Source organism: Palaemon carinicauda, chromosome 6 (assembly GCF_036898095.1).
Source record: "Palaemon carinicauda isolate YSFRI2023 chromosome 6, ASM3689809v2, whole genome shotgun sequence".
In the NCBI taxonomy this organism is placed as follows: domain Eukaryota; kingdom Metazoa; phylum Arthropoda; class Malacostraca; order Decapoda; family Palaemonidae; genus Palaemon; species Palaemon carinicauda.
In genome coordinates this window covers 2,051,236-2,069,298 of record NC_090730.1, presented here as the reverse complement: position 1 = coordinate 2,069,298, position 18,063 = coordinate 2,051,236, and the positions used below count along the sequence as shown (strand labels likewise).

General features: G+C 41.2%; 1 long non-coding RNA gene across 1 annotated transcript; it reads left to right on the top strand.

The window, feature by feature from the left end:
* The first annotated feature begins 12,967 nt into the window (after nt 1-12,967).
* LOC137641946 (uncharacterized) lies at nt 12,968-13,551 on the top strand. The gene is made up of 2 exons (XR_011044603.1): nt 12,968-13,350; nt 13,441-13,551. It is a non-coding gene; the product is annotated as an uncharacterized lncRNA (long non-coding RNA).
* Nucleotides 13,552-18,063: the final 4,512 nt, after the last annotated feature.

Genomic DNA, 18,063 nt, shown 5'->3' with positions numbered 1-18,063 from the left:
ATTTACCACAATGGATTTTCAAACATAAATTTTGTGGAACTGTTCTCTTTTGACAAGTAAGTCCTGAAAAGGTCAAATCCTTCAGAAACCATTAAAAAAACATTTTTTTTGTTGTTGTTGTTTGTTGTTTGTTGTTGTTGTTGATCTTCTTCTTCTCTTAGCATAGTCCAGAATATTGTTTATATTTACCACAATGGATTTTCAAACATAAATTTTGTGGAACTTTTCTCTTCTGAAAATTCCTGAAAAGTTCAGATACTTCAGAAACCATTGTAAAAGCCTTTGTTGTTGTTGTAGTAGTAGTTGTTGTTGTTGTTGTTGTTGTTGTCTTCTTCTTCTTCTTCTTCTCTCAGCATAGTCCACACTATTGTATTTACCACAAAGGGGTAATACTGTAGATTTTTTAACATAAATTTACTTTCTCGTCTTTCTTTTACTTGGATATTTTAGTTTCAGTAAGATATGCAGTATTAAATTTGAATACATTTGAATACATGAAAAAAAACTACTTCAATACAGACCTGATACTATTTATTACAAAATATATTCTAAAGTCTTAGCTAATAATAATAATAATAATAATAATAATAATAATAATAATAATAATAATAATAATAATAATAATTAGGTCGATATAGTTAGATTCAAATTCTACAATGTACTGTCATTTATACAGGTTAGTGATACTAACATAAAGAGTTTGTGCGTTTGTGCGTTTGTGCTTTTGTGTGTGTGTGTGTGAGAGAGAGAGAGAGAGAGAGAGAGAGAGAGAGAGAGAGAGAGATTAGAAGCCGCACTTAGGAGCGAATGAGTCTAGGATCAATCTGGGTTTAAGCCTGACACCATCTTGTGCCAAATTTATCGTAATTTTCTTTGAGAGTTGCTGATAGAAAACTATATCATTCTTAAATAGATTTTTATTAAAAGTATTGTGAGAGTTTGATTTTTAGTTTGTGCCACATCTCTATATTTTATGGTTAGTTATTGCCATGAACATGTGGCATCTCTGTATTTCACTCCGATACTGTGAATCTCCTGTTCTTATTGGCTTTTGACTTCGTTCTTTATTTCTTTTTCAAGTAAACAATATAATGTCTCCTTACAATTGGTTTTACTCTCTTTTTGCTTGTTTGCAATTGCAATGGCTAATTACCATTAATTGTTTTAGCACATGCTTTTTAGGCCTATATCGATTTCGGTATAGAGTAGGCCTAAATTTTAGTATATTGGTCTGATATCACGTTTTTATCCCTTCAACTCAGTTCTTAACATGGGCTTTTTAGGCCTGTGTGGATGTTGGTATACAGTAGGCCTACATTTTAGTACATTGTTCTGATATCACGTTTTTATTGTTTTTAAACTCAGTTCTTAGCATAGGTATTTTAGGTCAATGTGATTTTCGGTATACATTAGACCTAAAAGATAGTGTATTGTTCTGATGTCACTTTTCATTGTTTTTCAGCTCACTTATTAAGATATTCTATATTCTTTATGCATTATTCCTCATATATAATTTATTTATTTCCTTATTTGTTTTCTTCACTGGGCTATTTTTCCCTGTTGGAGCTCTTGGGCTTATAACATCCTGCTTTTCTAACTAGTGTTGTAGCTCAGCTAGTAGTAGTAGTAGTAGGAGTAGTAATACAGAAATCTGTTCTTTATGTTTTTGGTTTAAGGGTCGATCATAAATGTTTATAAGCCCTTGGGCTTATAGCAGGATACTATAAAAACAGTCCAGTGAGGAAATAACTAAATTAACTACAAGATATGTAATTAATAAACGGGCTCCACAAGGCACTAGAAGTGTTAGAAGACCCAGACCTACATGGCTGATGACTATGAAGCGTGAAGTAAATGATTCAACCTGAATAGGAAGATCATTCCACAGCCTGGTCATAGCTGGAATAAAACATCTAGAATACTGTGTAGTATTGAACCATTCATGAGTAGTCTTTAAACCGTCTATGCTTTGTTTCCCAAGTATCAAATATAAGTTATCGTGACTAATTAATTAAATAGATATATTATAAGATTGATTAATTAACTAAAAGAAATCTCTATTATTGTTTGAGCCAAAATTTTTTATATCTGAAAGAAAATGTTTATATATATATATATATATATATATATATATATATATATGTATGTTCATCATCATCATGAGTTAGGTTTCGCCAGTCGCGTCTATCTTAAGCTTCAGGCTTCATGGTCCTCAGCCATGTCGGGCTGGGTCTTCCAACTCTTCTCGAACCTGGTGGATCTCAGTTAAATGTTTGGTGAAGTAATCTTTCTTGGAGAGAGTGAAGAGCATGCCTCAACCATCTCCATCTACATAGGGTACTTGAGTTATCTCTTAAAGTTTCATTTATATATATATATATATATATATATATATATATATATATATATATATATACACACACATATATATATATATATATATATATATATATATATATATATATATATATATATATATATATATATATATACACACAAACACACACACACAAACACACACACACATATATATATATATATATATATATATATATATATATATATATATATATATATATATATATATATATATATATATTATATATATATATATATATTTTTGGGCTCAAGCCATGGCGTCCTGATGGAAGGTTCCTTTTTGGTAGCTTCCTTGGGTAAATAACTACTAAGATATTCCCAGAGAATTTAACCACAGGTTATCACAGAATTCTAACTTCTGGAGTGAGTATCCTAAAGGTTTCCCTTTTAAGACATCGTATATCAACAGGGGACGCATGTATTAACGCGCCACATAGCTATCTACACCCCGAACAGAGTTAACCTTCGGTGTGTAAAGGCGTAGAATAGCTGGGAGCCGTTCCACAGCTAATCTCGTCCGTGGCTACTTTTGGTACTCGAGAGGTAAACAAACGGGCGCCATTGCTAAATGACGTCACGTCCGTCTTCATCCTTTGTACAGTAGCTCGCCTTACTTAGACGGATTTTCCCTGTGCTCACTTTATCGTCTTGCATCTTTATCATGTCGCTACCTTCGGCCTCGCCTTCTTCTGGAAAGTTGAGTACAAGGTTCCAGTATTGTTTAGTTAAGCTCTGACCGTAAAGTAAATATTACTTTTCGAGATATTTGATGTTTTGTGGCAGAGCTGTGCCTCAACCGGACCCGCCATTTTATGGCGTCGTTGTTGTTCTGCATGCCTTATTTAGTTAGCCGCAACAACGCTTCCGGCCTTATTTACTAATCGATAATATTAGTTTATTTAGTCTTCTTAGCTAGGAACTTTTATATCGTGTTTTGACGCTTTTTTACCGGTCATCGATTGACCCCATACCAGTTGGCTGCTATAGCCCCCAGGCCAGAGCGCCTATATCAGTGTTCATGCATGATTTTTATCAGTGATCCTAGGCTTACTTATGAAGATAGTGGCATTATTTTACAATACTATTGACTGTGATGCAAGTGTTTTCGCCTTCAGGGACCATATAGGGGATAGGTTAGTTAGTGTGCCTTTCTAACCTAACCTACATGTAGGACCCCTATATGCTTCCTTCATCCCCCTGCCCTTGGGCATTCCCTCTGTGTAGCCTTGCTCCCCCTACCACGTAAGGGGATCAAGCTCTTATCACAGTATTTTGTCGCCTCTCTGTCCTCCCTAAGGGAATGAACCCCCTTTAGGGTTGCGCCTGAGAGTGAGGAACGGCTAGTCCTTCCTCTATTGCTAGGACTAAGTCTACAACTTTCCTGCGATAGCGATATGTCTTCAATCCTTCCTAGTTCAGGACGTACATCCCTGCTCTAGGTTAGGTTTTGGAGGGGTTAATTCTGTCCCTTGCTGAAACTATACCCATGCACCGTTTTCAGTCAGGCTGCCTTACCTTAGGTTAGGGAGTGTCCTCCCTTCCTTAGTGGCCGCTCTGGTACAGAACCCCTTCCATGGAAGACCCTTGTCTTCTCCCCTCCCCACCTATCTCTTGTATGGCCTAGCCTATACTTAGGTTAGTCTATACCCATCTGTCCCCTGTCCTACAACTCCTCCTTAGGGTGGAGTGATAGGGCTACCTTGAGCTTCTGTGTACAGTCCGCTCTGGTACATATACCCTTCATAGTGTCCTATGGGGTTAGCCACTGGATGTGTTCTGTATGCAGGGGTCTCACCCCCCCCCCCTTTGGGTGTCCCCTAGCCCTCCCTTGGGCTAGCTTAGCTCCCGGTCCTCTGCGGCCCCTGCTTCTGGGTGATAGAGTCAGCCTCTATCATGGGTACACCCACTCAGGGGGGATGTCTGGGAGTCCATGACCGGACCCCCTACATCCCTCCCTCTGTCTCTTTCACTATCCGGGTGCCGGTCCCTTGCTGCCTCCACTGTCAGTGATACCCACCTCCTACCTTGGTGACTCACTCCATATCCCCTTGGCCGCCAGTCCTCCGTGCGCCGGGGGACTGCCGCCTGCCGCCGGCTTCCAGCCGATGGCTCTCCCCCTTCCTCATAGCTTGGTCGTCCGCCCGCCGGCCGGCCCCCGGAGTGCCGGCATCCACTGCCAGCAGTCCGGTTCTGCTATAACCATCCTTGTTCCTGTCACCAATCCGGCAACCTCCGGCTGCCGGAGCCGCCGCTCCCTCTGCCGGCGTTCCGCCGCTGTGCCGGCGGTCGCCACCCTGGTATTACTCTTGACTTTTATATTGTCTATCTTAATGCCAGAAACTCTGCTGGAGCGGCCTCCGGCGTGCCGGCGGTCTGCCGGAACCTTCCGGAGGCGTCAAGACGACTTGCACCCCCTTCTACTAGCTATCATCTAATACTGATAGCCCTACACTGCAACCAGATGGCTTGTTTACGTAAATGGATCAGTATCTTAGTACTGTTCTACCGGTAATCATGCTGTCTTCTTGCATTTTACAGATTTCCAGCATGCTGCGTGTATCTTAGCGCGGCTGGTTGCCGGAAGCCGTTACCCTTTGGGATCCTTTAGCCCCCTAATTTGGGACTGAGTGGCCTCAGTCCCAACCTTATCCTTGACAATTCCCATGGAATTCCATCTGCCCTATGGACTTCTACTGGAATTCTATCCTGTGCCTTCGGTCACCTCGGATTGTCCAAGGATGAAGCTTACGGTAACCAGCCGGGCGAGATGCACGGAGTATGTTTCTTTTCTATCTCAATCCTCTGTGCATCACACCCTATATCAACTTAAAATTAATGATTAATATTAACTTAGTTTAAGAGCCATTCTTATGACTCCCCCCATACTCATTTTCTCTTTCTTCCACAGGAGGAGCAGATGAAGTGTGACTTCGACTTCTGCGCTGTGAAACGCCCGCACTTCTACGGGCACACGGCTTGTAGGACTCACGCCCCTTGTGCTAACAAGAAAGGGGATTTGAAATTCTGGGACCCGCTGAACTGTACGGTCTGCCAGGCTCGCCTAGTCGATGCCTTCCATAACCCTCCCTCAGCGGAGGTCAGGGACACTTCTCGGGATAAGCTACGCAAGTGGGTGCGTGGCTTCCAGAATAATGCCACCGGACCGTACCTGGCCACTGAAGAAATGAGGTCCCTTTTGTCCCCAAAGGCCTCCCCTGATTCTGTGGTGCCCAAAGATTTGATCCCCACTGTCCAAATTACGGTGGAACCAGACGTAGTCATGGCCCAGTCCATGCACGAGTGCCACCTGGATTCCGAGAACGACGAACACATGTCGGATATTTCGGAGGGCACGGAGAAGACCCTTATGGCTCAAGGTGAGGAAGATGATGAGGACCAGGTGGAATACGCCGAGTCGGAGCAAGAGGTCGCTCCTCCTTCCATCACCGCCCCTACTCCTACACCGACGGAAGTGTCTCTCCCGTCTACCTCCGCTACCCCGGAACCCATGCCATCCGCCCAAGAGATGTTCCGGATGATCAAAGCCATCATGGACGACAGGCTGAAAGAAAATCAGGAGTTCATCAGGTCCATGATAGGATCCAAAGAACCGAAGAAGATCTCGGTTAATGATCTCCCTGCATGCTCACTCGCCAACCCCTGGAGGTATGCTGAGCATATGGTTATCGCGACCGGCAGGATCTTCGTCAGCGACAAGATCGGCACGGTCCCCCTGGAAGACGTGGAGTTCTTCCCAAACTTCAAGGCCTACCCGGACTGTTACGTCCGGCTTCGTTCTGAACCTGCCTCTAAAGAAGAGACCGAACCCAAGGAGGAGATAGTATTCGATCTCGCGAAGGCCCAGGCTATGCTAGCCAATATATTTAAAAGTAGGGGTTTTACATGCTCTAAGCTTCCGGCCCTGAGCAAGAAGCACCCTACCTACGTCGCACCCGACGATGCAGTCCTTCCCTTCATGGAAAAGGCCTTCGCTGCGTGCCTCAAGGCTGTGGAAGAGGGAAAAGCCTGCCCTGCACTGGAGGAGTGCAGACCCTTCTCCATAGTGACTCCCCCCGACGCTCGACACTGGAAGGATATCCAGCATACTTTCGTGGTGGGAAAGCTAGATCCTGACGTCGCCGGACGTCAGTTTAACGAAGACCTCCCGAAACTCAACGATCACCTCCTTCGTCGGGAACAAGATACGAAGGAGAGGCTCGCAGCATCCATGTCCCACCAGGTCCAACTCGATATCATGGCTTGTGACACCAGAGTACCAGACCACTACATGGTACTTGCCAAATCCCACATGGCAACCCTGGTGAAGGATATGTACCACTTCATGAAGGCTCGGAGAGCCTGTCGAGAATTCGTGTTCTCAGGTGCCACTGTGAAACACGAACCCCGGAGGCTGATTTCCTCCAACATCTGGGGTAAACACCTCTTTCCTTCTGACCTCGTGAAGGAGATCACCGACAAAGCCGCCACGGAGAACTGGAACCTTCTCCACAAGTGGGGCATGTCAAAAAAGAGGAAATCCTCTCAGGACGACGGACCTCAACTTAAGAGGAAATCCTCCAAACAGAAACCCCAGCAACGTCAACAAAGACGACAGTTTCCGGGACCCGCTACTCCCCAAGTGGCAGCTCAGCCACAGCAGACCTTTCAGCTGGTCACCCAACTGGTCTTGTCACAGTCACCGGTTTTCACCCCTGCTTTCGAGCAACAGACGACTACCTTTCGTCCCAAAGGTAGAGGCTCAAGCAGAGGTGCAGGCAGAGACGCGTCTCGCCGTCCCTCCAGAGGCAGAGGAGGAAAGGGAGCTAGCGGCCGAGGCAGTAAGCCCTCGGGACATCAGAAGCAATGAAGTGCTTCCGGTGGGAGGAAGACTCCGCCAATTCCAAGATCGTTGGACCTTCAATCCCTGGGCACACAGCATCGTCAAGAAGGGTCTAGGCTGGAGTTGGACTCAACCACCCCCAACCTTCCAGCAATTCTTCCAACAATCAACCCCCCTTCTGGAAGAATATGTCCTAGATCTCTTGAACAAGAAGGTGATAAGGTAGGTAAAGTCCACCAGGTTCCAAGGGAGACTGTTTTGTGTCCCCAAGAAAGACTCCGACAAACTCAGAGTCATTCTGGACTTATCCCCCCTCAACAAGTTCATAGCGAACGACAAGTTCAAGATGCTGACTCTTCAACAAATAAGGACCCTTCTGCCTCGAGGTTCTTACACGGTCTCCATAGACCTGGCGGATGCCTACTGGCACGTTCCAATGAACCATCACGCTTCCTCCTACCTAGGATTTCGACTCCAAAGGAAAAGCTACGCCTTCAGGGCCATGCCCTTCGGCCTCAATGTGGCCCCTCGGATCTTCACAAAGCTGGCGGACGCCATAGTACAACAGCTACGCCTCCGAGACGTCCAGGTGATGGCCTACCTCGACGATGAGCTAGTCTGGGCTCCATCGCCCGAGGATTGTTTAAAATCCTGCAGCAAAGTCACCCAGTACCTAGAACACCTGGGATTCAAGATAAACGTGAAGAAATCTCGCCTCTCTCCAGCTCAGAAGTTCCAATGGTTAGGAATCCAATGGAACCTTCAGTCACACCGCCTTTCCATTCCCCAGAAGAAAAGGAAGGAATTAGCAGGGTCTGTCAAGCGACTACTGAAATCCAAGTGGATCTCAAGATGCCAGCAGGAACGAGTTCTAGGCTCTCTACAGTTCGCCTCAGTAACAAACCCAGTGCTTCGTGCACAGCTACAGGATGCTGCGGGAGTCTGGAGACGTTCTGCATCCATCGCTCGAAGAGACCTCAAGAGACGGCTCCCAAACAGACTTCGACTTCTCCTCAAGTCGTGGTCGGAAGCAAAGGCCCTGAAAAGGTCCATTCCTCTTCAACACCCACCTCCATCACTCAACATCCACACGGACGCTTCGCTGGAGAGTTGGGGAGGTCACTCCCACCAAAAACAGGCTCAAGGCACATGGTCTCCCCTGTTCAAGACGTTTCACATCAACATCTTGGAGGCCATGGCGGTCCTTCTAACTCTGAAGAAACTCTCCCCGCCTCCCTCGATCCATATTCGTCTAACCCTAGACAACTCGGTGGTAGTTCGATGTCTCAATCGCCAAGGCTCAAGATCGCCCCAGATAAATCAGGTGCTTCTTCCAATCTTCCGTCTGGCAGAGAAGAAGAAATGGCACCTGTCTGCAGTTCACCTACAAGGATTCCGCAACGTGACAGCGGATGCTCTATCTCGGACAAACCCGATAGAGTCGGAATGGTCTCTAGACGCAAGATCATTCTCCTTCATCTCTCACCAAGTCCCAGAACTTCAGATCGATCTCTTCGCAACGAGCGACAACAATCAACTTCCTCGGTATGTGGCCCCGTACGAGGACCCCAAGGCAGAAGCAGTGGATGCCATGTCACTGGACTGGAACAGATGGTCCAAGATCTACCTGTTCCCTCCCACCAACCTTCTGCTGAAAGTCCTCTCCAAGCTGAGAACCTTCAAAGGGACAGCGGCCCTAGTGGCTCCCAAGTGGCCCCGGAGCAACTGGTACCCCCTGGTCCTGGAGCTGCAGCCCAAGCTGATCCCTCTCCCGGGCCCAGTTCTCTCCCAACAAGTACAGAAGTCGACTGTCTTCGCTTCATCATCGAAAATCAAGGACCTTCATCTCATGATTTTCTCTCCCTAGCCGCAAAGAAGAGGTTTGGGATCTCGAAGAAAAGTCTAGACTTCCTCGAGGAATACAAGACCGAATCCACAAGACGGCAATACGAATCATCTTGAAGAAAATGGTCTCTTTCGTCAAGACAAAAAATCCTAAGGAAATCACAATGGATTTCTGCATGTCCTTCTTCATTCACCTTCATGGACAGGGATTAGCAGCCAATACGATTTCGACTTGCAAATCGGCCTTGACTAGACCACTATTGTATGCCTTCCAAATTGATCTGTCCAGCGACATCTTCAATAAACTGCCGAAAGCATGCGCTCGTCTACGCCCAGCACCCCCACCGAAACCGATCTCCTGGTCATTGAACAAGGTGCTCCATTTCGCCTCCAACTTGGATAATGATTCATGCCCTCTCAAGGATCTGACTCAGAAAGTTATATTTCTCTTTGCTCTTGCCTCAGGAGCCCGAGTCAGCGAAATAGTGGCATTGTCAAGAGAAGAGGGTCATATCCTGTTTACTGATTCAGGAGACATTACCCTCTCCCCGGATCCGACGTTTCTCGCCAAAAACGAATTACCCACCAAAAGATGGGGCCCCTGGAGAATATGCCCCCTGAAGGAAGATGCCTCTCTATGCCCAGTAGAGAGCCTCAAGGTCTATCTTCGCAGAACTTCGAACTTTGGTGGAGGCCAACTCTTCAAAGGAGAAACATCGGGCAGCGACCTGTCACTGAAACAACTAAGAGCGAAAATCACCTACTTCATTCGCAGAGCGGATCCCGACAGTACACCCGCTGGTCACGATCCTAGAAAAGTTGCATTGTCTCTGAATTTCTTTCAGAGTATGGACTTCGAAAGCCTTAAAAGCTTCACAGGCTGGAAGTCCTCGCGTGTTTTCTTCAAACATTATGCGAAACAAGTGCACGAAGTCAAACATTTTGTGGTAGCCGCAGGTAGTGTTATGAAACCTGCACCTAACTCTGCATAGAACAGCGAGTTACTTGGGACTCTAACTCTTCGGGTGCCTATGTTGACCCTCGAGCGATACATAGTGATGTCGAAAACACTTAGTCCTTTCTTATAACTGTTCTTATCCCAGGTGAAATGTCATAGTCGTCACACAAGTGCCGCATGCCTAAAGCATGATGTGTTTTAATTAAAGACTGACGTTCCTCGAGAACGAGTGCCTACTAATAAATTTGAAATTCCCTTTCAGATTCAAGAGCAAGTCTTTATTACTATGTACATTATATTTTACTGTAAATTAACTTTACTTATTGCTGCTATTCATTTAATTTCTGCAATTGTGAAATAAAATTCCTATTTTATTACTTGTGCGTCTCAATCCGCTCCTACTTACTATGAAATACATGCCTGTCATAGTTTTATTATCCCCTTCCCTATGGTTCATGGAGATTTTAAGGTCCTAACCCTTATTATATATTCACTATTACAATGTAATATTCCAATACGAATACTTACTCTTCATACCCTGGAGACGAAACTAACCTTCTCAGCACACAGTGTCCAACCACCACTTGTCTGCCTTCCAGAATGTTCCGATACGAATGCCAACTATTCAGTCTCGTCTCCAAGTTCTTCAGGTTCTTCTAACAAGGTGAATAGCCCTTCGATAACCACTTTGATCTCGGCATGGCCCGTGGGAACTTCACTGCCAAGGGGGGCAGGAAGACTCTTCTCTACGGTTCTTTTATTAAGATTACTATGCTATATTGTTCAAAGCCCTTGGCACTTACCCAATAGGGGAAAATCTACCACAATACATTGATTCTCTGGTATTCTTCCATCAGGACGCCATGGCTTGAGCCCAAAAAACGGATTTTGAGCGAAGCGAAAAATCTATTTTTGGGTGAGATAGCCATGGCGTCCTGATGGACCCTCCCTGCTACTTCCTCCAGTTTTTAGGTCCCACCCTGCTCTGCTGTATCATGGTGATCGGCAAGCAACTGGCTTCAGGATGAAGACGGACGTGACGTCATTTAGCAATGGCGCCCGTTTGTTTACGTCTCGAGTACCAAAAGTAGCCACGGACGAGATTAGCTGTGGAACGGCTCCCAGCTATTCTACGCCTTTACACACCGAAGGTTAACTCTGTTCGGGGTGTAGATAGCTATGTGGCGCGTTAATACATGCGTCCCCTGTTGATATACGATGTCTTAAAAGGGAAACCTTTAGGATACTCACTCCAGAAGTTAGAATTCTGTGATAACCTGTGGTTAAATTCTCTGGGAATATCTTAGTAGTTATTTACCCAAGGAAGCTACCAAAAAGGAACCTTCCATCAGGATGCCATGGCTATCTCACCCAAAAATAGATTTTTCGCTTCGCTCAAAATCCGTTATATAGGCCTAATCATGTAGTTGTTTATATCTTTTATTTAAACTTGTCCAATTAGATATTGAAATTACAAGATTATATCTTGGAGAAGGACACTCCAAAATCAAACCATTGTCCTCTAATATTGGGTAGTGCCATAGCCTCTTTACCATGGTCTTCTACTGTCTTGGGTTACACTTGGGCACACTATCTTATCTCATTTCTCTTCCTCTTGTTTTGTTAAAGTTTTTATAATTTATATAGGAAATATTTAATTTAACATTGCTCTTAAAATATTTTTTCTTTGTTTCTTTTTCTCACTAGGATATTTTCCCTGTTGTAGCCCCTGGGCTTATAGCATCCTGCTTTTCCAACTATGGTTGTAGTTTAGCGGGCAATAATGATAATATATATATATATATATATATATATATATATATATATATATATATATATATATATATATATATATATATATATATATATATATATATATATGATAAATTTTGCACATTTTACGTGTTTTTCATATTCAAATAAGCCATATATATTTTTGATACATTAATGTCTGGATTCTCTTAACGACCTCCTATACAAGCTTGCCGACCAGGGTTCGATTCCCGGCCGGAGCCAAGCTCTTGTCTTTGTGATTTCGCCTGGGGCTCTGATCCCGAGGTCGTTAAGAGAATCCAGACATTAATGTATCAAAAATATATATGGCTTATTTGGATATATATATATATATATATATATATATATATATATATATATATATATATATATATATATATATATATATATATTCACACATAAGGGCATGTGTTGGATTTTATAACATTCTCCAAGTAAATAGCCATTATTGAAATGGAAAAGGATAACCACGATTGGTTTACCTTGGAGGATGAGACCTTATAAGGGCATAGGCTAAGGTTGAATGGGGGGAATACCCAGGCAATTATACCGACTTGCTGCAGCATGTACTACCTTTGCTCGTGTGCTTTCAGTAAATTCAGTTTATCCTGCGACTATGCTAGTCTGTTTCTTATAAATTTTTAAGAGAATTTTATTTATTAATCATTGTATTTATTTCGTTTAAATGGAATACAGATACAATATTTGTGTTTTTGAGAAAGCGTTTAATATTTTTAAACAAAGTATCAGCATTTAAGTCAACCATTAGAAAATAATACCCTCTTAATCATTTGTAATTTATAAGAAATAATATATAATTCTTTTGTTTATTTATAATAAACGAATTGGCAACCTCGTGAAAGGGTTGGGGTAGGGGATACGATGGAATAACCCCTCATGTCATCGCAGGAAATGGCAACACTGAATTCGCAATTATCAGCGTTGCCATTGCCATGTAACACTTGTGCCATGTAACACTTGTCGTAATTGATTTCAAATTAAAAGACAAATGCATAGTTACGCCTCATTAATTGCTGCATACTTCGTTAAATCAACACACCTACTTACGAGTCGTTATGGCCCGCAGAAGCCTTCGGGATCCGACGGGGTTAAAAAGGGAACCTACGAGCTGGCAACACCGGGCAGTAAGTGTTGCTGCCATTGCTATATTTGTTGCAATTACGAAATAGCATGTGACAGAGAAGCCGATTTTCCTCGAAAATACAGCCAGCGGTCAGTGCTATTAACTGACAGGGATTAGGGTTAGCTAATCAGGCGAATTGGGCTCCTGTCTAAATAGGACAGCGAATGTTGCTGTCTTCTCTTTGTTTGGGGGGACCGATGCCAAACTTCAGCTGCGCATTGGGTTGGGCCGTTGAGAGGTCCTACAGCGACGCTCGCCTCACTAATACTTATCTATTACTACAGTGCGCAACTGCTTATCCTGTCGCTTTTTTATATTTTCCGTCAACAGATCCTTAAGAAGTTACCTAGTATATATATTAGTGCCCCTCAACAAACGGTATTTAATAAGGTAAATATATTCCTGTCAGTAAATCGCGCTCGATTTAGAAAACGTACTGTTCTCGACTTGCGCATTCATAATATATTTTTCTATTCACAGGTCTGTTCTGCTATAACTCCGCATTGAGATTTTATTCATTTATTGTGAATAAAGTGATATAGAGGATTGCCTACGTCTACAATATGGGGAGCTACGCACAATCCGTCCATGGTAAGTACAAAGTTGCGTAAATTAAGTCGTTTTGAAGTGTTTATGTAGTATTGAGATTAGGCTGGCGATAGCGTAACAATACGCATGAAAATATGACAGTATATTTCTTAACAAAAACGTATTTATTTATATGTGAGAGAGAGAGAGAGAGAGAGAGGAGAGAGAGAGAGAGAGAGAGAGAGGAGAGAGAGAGAGAGAGAGAGAGAGAGAGAGAGAGAGAGAGAGAGAGAGATGGCGTCTCGGTTTTGTTTTCGTGTCAAGAGAAATTGGATGCCCGAAATGTTTTTAATCTCCATTATTCTATTTATTCAGCAAACATATTTAATATATTTAAGTTTAACACCTGCATTGTAAAGTATATAAGTGTCACTTGATATACCGTGAAAAGTACTCGTTCAAGTGACTTGCTATACTTAATTTAACTCTCTTTTTTTTCTGACGCCGTACCTAAAACGCAAATTGTCTGTGATGTTTCCGGGGGAGAGAGAGAGAGAGAGAGAGAGAGAGAGAGAGAGAGAGAGAGAGAGAGAGAGAGAGAGAGACACGACATTAACCCTAAATTATTATTTATCTCTGATAAAAGATAAGCAAATGAGTATTTTATGTCGTTCTAGCCCTCACATGCATTAATTACGTTTTGACTTATGCCTAATTTACTTTCATTTCTATTTATTTATAATCTGAATATAGAAAGAACTTTGATAATTATGTATACGAGAACCACGAGATGATAAGATAATAACTCTCTCTCTCTCTCTCTCTCTCTCTCTCTCTCTCTCTCTCTCTCTCTCTCTCTCTCTCTCTCTCGTGTGAACGTTGTTGACATATGATCACGTGACCCTGCCGTGGCTTACGCAACAACCCAGCTGATCTTAGCCGTGGGTCTAATGGTCTTCAAATTGATGCTGGCCTTTCATGTCTGAGATCTTTGTTCGTCTTTGCAATATTTTTATAGTTTTAATCTTCAGTTATTCATTATGATTTATTATTAACGGTTTTGTGGTTTGTTATTGGTATAGAATATTCTATTTTGATTGTTCGTTACTTTATTTTCCTTGTTTCTTTTACTCGCTGAGCTATTTTTCCTTGTTGGAGCCCTTGGGCTTGTAGCATCTTTCTTTTCCAACTAGGGTTGTAGCTTAGCTAATAATAATGATAATAGTAATAGTGATAGTAGGACTACGCTCCTCCTATTGACATAGTACTATGCTACTACAATTGCCATAGTACTACGCTTCTACAATTGCCATAGTACTATTCTTCTACTATTGACATAGTACTATGTTCTTAAATATCCTTTTATTGGCTCTTACCCAAATCGAGTTCTGTAAAACAATGTGGCTTAAAAGATTATAAGACTATAATACATCTTTATTTAAGCTTATTTAATGTATCCCGACTCTGAAATGTAGTTGCTTCTACAGGCGCTAGAGTGCGCCAGTCGAGAACTAATAGCTTAGGGCGTGGGTTGGAGTTGTGGTGATGCGCGCTAGTTTTTTTAATTTACTATTTTTATTACTACCAAGTTGCCATTTTCCATCTTGGCATTGTATTTATTGTTTTACAAGTTGAATGTTTTGTTTAAATAGCTTTTAGTACATAGACCCAAGAGAGTCTATTCTATAGGTGGTAGGTTTGTTAAAGTACCAGCCAACCGTCGAGATCTTTGCCACTAGAGATAATTTGATCCTTGAAGGACTTGCCAGATAGTTCGATATTGCATCATTCTTTAGGCGTGGCTCGTTTTCTTTACTTTAATTTAGACGATCTTACACTCTTATTTAAATCTGCAATGCTATTTTATCTTTCATCAACACTTATTAGTGATTTACCACTGCTCTTTGAGTCAAGATTATCATTATTATTACCAGCTAAGCTACAACCTTGATTGGAAAAGCAGGGAAAATAGCCCAGTGAGGAAAGAATATAAGGAATTAACAAATAAAATATTTCAAGAACTTTCATACATAAACAATTAAAAGAGACATACCAACTTGTTCAACATTAAAACATTCGCTGCAAGTTTGATTAAACTGCGAAATTTGGAAGATCATTCCACAACCTGGTCACAGCTGGAATAAAACTTCTAGAATACTGTATAATATGTAATCGTAATCATTAGCTTGAAAATAATACTTTTGTATATATATATATATATATATATATATATATATATATATATATATATATATATATATATATATATATATATATATATATATATATATATATATGCCTCAGTATGAAGGAGTCTTTTAAATCCCGTCTCTTTAAACGGCGAGACAGAGCCAACCGTCTATCCCTTTCCCACCCACAAGAAAGGGCACGGGAAAGGGCGAATTCTCTCTCTCTCCTCTCTCTCTCCTCTCTCTCTCTCTCTCTCTCTCTCTCTCTCTCACCTGTCAGTTTTATTTACTGCCATTCTTTGATGCATTGTTAAATACCTTTGAAATTGTTTTTGATTCATTCTTTTTATAGAACGCTGTTATTATTATTATTATTATTATTATTATTATTATTATTATTATTATTATTATTATTCGAACTTTCAACTGGGCTCCACAAGACAATAGAAGAGTTGGAATACCCAGCCCTACATAGCTGAGGTGATGAAGCGTGAAGTATAAGATGATGAATGGAGAAGTACTGATTTAAAAGCTCCAAGATAGAGACGACTGGCGAAATCTAACCGAGGCCCTTTGCGTCAATTGGCGTAGGAGGAGATGATGATAATATTTATCATGTTATTGTACAGTATTTATATCATATAATGCAAAAGAATCACGACGTTCAATACTACACAGTACTCTAGAAGTTTTATTCCAGCTGTGACCAAGTTGTGGAATGATCTTCCAAATCGGGTAGTTGAATCAGTAGAACTTCAAAAGTTCAAAGTTGCAGCAAATGTTTTTATGTTGAACAGGCTGACATAAGTCTTTTTATAGTTTATATATGAAATAACTGTTTTAATGTTGTTATTGTTGTTAAAATATTTTATTTTAATTGTTCATTACTTCTTGTATCGTTTATTTTCTTCCTTATTTCCTTTCTTCACTGGGCTATTTTCCCCGTTGGAGCCCTTGGGCTTAAAGCTTCTTGCTTTTCCAACTAGGGTTGTAGCTTAGCTAATAATAATAATAATAAATTTCCTCACTGGGCTATTTTTCCCTGTTGGAGCCATTGGGCTTATAGCATCTAGGGTTGTAGCTTAGCTAATAATAATAATAATAATAATAAGAAAGACGCACCAAGAACTCTGGACCAATGCATGGCTTCAACTCTGTCACTCCGCACTCAGGCTTTACGTAGCCTATCCAAAAACGCACTCTTTTTCAAAATCCCCACTTGAGTGTTTTCACTGCTTTGTCTCATTTTCCCTTTGTCACCAGACTTCGAGGAAGACGGTTCGGGTCCTTTTCCAATCCCCTTGAACGTATATCCGTAGCTGCATGTCCCCGTCTGTCTTGACATACGATATCCCTCCGCCTAGGCGGATGTGGTTCTCCGGTGGGGGCGCCCTCCGTGGGGCCCTGCCCTTTCCTTTAAGACATTCATACTGGCGTGACAGCCCCCCCCCCTCCATAGTTACAAATGCGTATAGAACTGTTGTTATCTGTATATTATTAGGAGTTAGTTCGTAAACAATACATTGTATTGTGATGTTTTTTTCAATTTCTACTTGTTATTTATCAGGTGACAAATGCACTAGGCCTATATATATATATATATATATATATATATATATATATTATATATATATATATATATATATATATATATATATATATATATATATATATATATATATTACTTATCAGTCATAAAACTGCACGTGACAGATATTTAAGTGTAAAATCCACAGGAAACAGGAAAGTAAAAGACCAGGTACCAAGGTGTATTACGTACACTTCTTCAGGGTCTTTTCCTTTCCTATTTCCTGTGGATTTTACACTATATATATATATATATATATATAATGTGTGTGTGTATATATACAGTATATATATATATATATATATATATATATATATATATATATATATATATATATATATGTGTGTGTGTGTATATATACATATATATATGTATATATACATATATATACATATATATATATTTATATATATATATATATATATATACATATATATATATGAGAGAGATTGAATTAAGGCCACATGGTATAGCTCAAACAACATGGGTATAAGTATATTATTATTATTATTATTATTATTATTATTATTATTATTATTATTAATACAAGCGAAGCTACATCCCTAGTTGAAAAAGCTGGATGCTTTAAGCCCAAGGGCTTATGTGTATATCCTTAGAATATACAGTATGCAAGCATACATGTATAAAAAAGATAATCAAACTTACTGTTATTATTGTTGTTGTTGTTGTAAGAACATAACTACGTAGCTCAAACAAAGGTGTCGCACCTTCGGTTAACGAAGCTCACAGTGAAACCTTACAAGAAAAAGTGTGTCATTGTTAAGTCAGATTTATTTG